The sequence below is a fragment of the Dasypus novemcinctus genome, chromosome 10 (genome assembly GCF_030445035.2).
Source record: "Dasypus novemcinctus isolate mDasNov1 chromosome 10, mDasNov1.1.hap2, whole genome shotgun sequence".
NCBI classification, from domain to species: domain Eukaryota; kingdom Metazoa; phylum Chordata; class Mammalia; order Cingulata; family Dasypodidae; genus Dasypus; species Dasypus novemcinctus.
This window is the reverse complement of record NC_080682.1, coordinates 33,945,630-33,948,812: the sequence shown is the minus strand read 5'-3', so window position 1 is coordinate 33,948,812 and position 3,183 is coordinate 33,945,630. Positions and strand designations below refer to the sequence as shown.

At 36.9% G+C, this 3,183-nt stretch overlaps 1 pseudogene; it reads left to right on the top strand.

Annotated features, from left to right (window-relative positions):
- The first annotated feature begins 2,768 nt into the window (after nt 1-2,768).
- LOC131280333 (small nucleolar RNA U109) lies at nt 2,769-2,852 on the top strand (annotated as a pseudogene).
- The last annotated feature ends 331 nt before the right edge of the window (nt 2,853-3,183 follow it).

The following is a 3,183-nucleotide window of genomic DNA, read 5'->3' as shown; positions in this document are numbered from 1 at the left end:
TAGGTCATCTAATTACAATGAGACTTGAACTGCTATCTAGCAGAAAGGGTGTTGTCTGATGAAAAAAAAAGTCATTATGTTGGGAGTGCACTGCAGCACTCCATCATCAAATGGAAGTAAACTATAGATCAGGCTCTAGCAAGCCCTGAGGCACAAATAAGTTACCTGAAGTCAAATTCCCATGGCCCCAGCCCCAACTACTTCCAAATTAGCTTCTCTCTCATCATACAGCTATGGCATCTTGGGGAGTTCCTTTAAAGAAAAGAAAACTTGAGCCTTGTTTGCAAAGGGTTTTACATGATCTATAGACTCCACCCAAAAGTGGACAGCTGCAGCACTACACCACCTTTCTGGGACATCCTTGAAGGACAGTGTTTATATAATATCTTCCCAGAAGTCAGAACCTTAAGCAGTACACGTGGTTGTTCATTTTGTTTGAAAGGAGAAATGGCCAGAGTTGCATTTGTATATGGATTCATGGTGTATGCCAATGGTTTTGACTGGCTGTTTAGAGTTTGGAAGGAACATGATTGGAAAATTGGGCACTAAATTATCTGGTGGAGAGGTATGTGGGTAGAACTTTCTGAACTGGTGCAAAACCTGAAAATATCTGAGAGCCAATATTAATTTTTAAAAGCAAATTTATTTGGTGATAAAAATTCAGTTGTGTGAGTCTGTTTTTATATGAAAAACTGAATATTTAAAGGAAATTTTATGTAGTTATTGCTTTATTAGATTCTCTGACTTCTATCATTGTGTCTAATTGTCATTCAATTATATTGCTCTTTTAAAGTGGAGTAAATTTTAGACAAAATGCCTACATCACACCTAGCTTTCAATCATACAGCTTGGCCATGAACACTTACTTTCAGATTCCAAGTTGTATTTAATTTATCTCTCATCATTGTGGATGTAAGAATAACATTGTTCTGGTGGCAAGATATTGTTTCATGGCTAATATTTTTCTAGTTAGTATATATCTCATATAAAAATAATAGATTTATTAAGTCATTTTCATCTACATTGTTTTTTATTTTTTCAAATTTTTTATCATATCTAAATAAACATTTTCATCCCAACCTCCATTCAGTTAATATTTATGCAAAAACTTTCTTTGATGGCATTTTTAAAATATAAAAGAAAAACCATGGAGCTTTCCCAGTGAAGGGATACATTTAATTAAATGAAAAATGTTAAAATGTTTTATCTTGTCACTCACAATAATTTGTTAATTAGAATAGGTGGATCATAGGTTCTAATTTGTTTTATCTTACTTTATTTATTTCTTACACATAGACATCAAACTAAAATTTGTCGTGTCTTTGACCTCATTTGATCATTTCTCTTTTCTATGCCTTTATTCATTTCTTCCATTAATTCTGTTAAAATGTTTCTGTCAGACTCATTGCCATACAAACTCATTTCTCCTTTCCATTTCCCCCTTGGTTCAGGTCAAAAAGCATTTTTAACTCCTGTTATTATATGTAGACTGAGATATTCTGCTGGTCTAATTTGAACCTTTTATTCAAGGTCCTTGGAGGTTATCAGAGGGGTAGCCCTTATGCACACCTCAGCAGAGTCCCAGAGACAGATAAAGTAGATACAACTCCGGGTACTGGTTCTTCTGAGGGCTACAAAGACCCGTATGTTTTACGGTCATGGCAGATGGAGTTCAGTGCCATGTCAGTTGGCCCTTCTTTGGAGTTTGTGTTTCTGTGTAAATGAGCTGGACTCAGATGTGATCTTTTTTCACAAGCCTTTCCTGTTACTTTACCAGAATTGTAGTTGGTGCTGGGGTTTAATAAACACCCAGGGGACCTGAATCTCTGGACTGATCATATGATAGCCAGGCCTTGATCCTCAACAGACTTAAGCTCCTACACTCTGGTTTATTGGACTTACCCCACTCAGCTAACATGGAGTTGAAGACAGTCAAGCACCACAACATGGAGCTAAGAGTGCCTACAACTGAAAGCAGGAGGATTGCATCCAGCATCCATGTGAAATCTAAGCCACCTGTTGATATAGACATGGAGTGGACACAAACAATCCAAGGTCCACAGGATGGAGGAATAGAATATGGATTAGAGTGGACTTACTGATATTCTATTCATGAACTATTGTGACTAGTAATCGAAGAAAATGTGGCATTGGTGTGGATAAAGTGGCCATGGTGGCTGCTGAGTGTGGGGGATGGGAGGAAGAGATGAGATGTGGAGGTGTTTTCGGGACTTGGAGTTGTCCTGGGTGGTGCTGCAGGGACAATTACCAGACATTGTATGTCCTCCTATGGCCCACTGGATGGAACGTGGGAGAGTGTGGGCTATGATGTGGACCATTGACCATGAGGTGCAACGAAGCTCAGAGATGCATTCACCAAATGCAATGAATGTCTCATGATGATGGAGGAGAATGTTGCTATGGGGGGAGGAGTGGTGTGAGGGGGGGGTGGAGGGTATATGGGGGCCTCATATTTTTTGAATGTAACATTTAAAAAAATGAATAAAGACAAAAAAAATTAAACCAAAAAGATGTTTCTGTCATATATTGGCGATTTTACGAAAAAATTCTCAACTTATCTTTCCCAGAACAATGTCAGAATGGAGCTACTTTTCTTTCTGCTCCAGATGGCTTTTTCTCTTACTCATAGGAACCATATCAGTATTTTTAAGCTTGAGCTTAACATAAATTATAAATTTAAATATTTTACAGAATACTATTTGGAAAAAAATTATGTGACTGCAAGGCTGACTCAAAATCCCTATCGGTTACATGTGGAAATGTCTGTTCCTCTTTCCTTTAGAAGCAGGAATATATCCATAATATGCTACATATTTGAAGAACCAGCATTAGTTTTTTTGACCTTTTCTATTTTTTTAATTCTATTTCATTTATCTCTGCTCTAACCTTTTTTATTTCCTTCCTTCTTGTCACTCTGGATTTCACTTACTCTTCTTTTTCTAGTTCTTCCAGTTTCGAGTTATGTCTCTGACTTGAGAACTTTCTTCTTTTTTAATGTAAGTTTCTTGAGCTATAGATTTCCTTCTCTGTACTGCCTTCACTACATCCCATGAGATTTGGTATGCTTTATTTTCATTTTCATGTGCCTCAAAATATTTCCTAATTTTGCTTCTCATTTTCTCTTTAACCCATTGGTTAAGAGTATGTTGGTTAATTTCCACA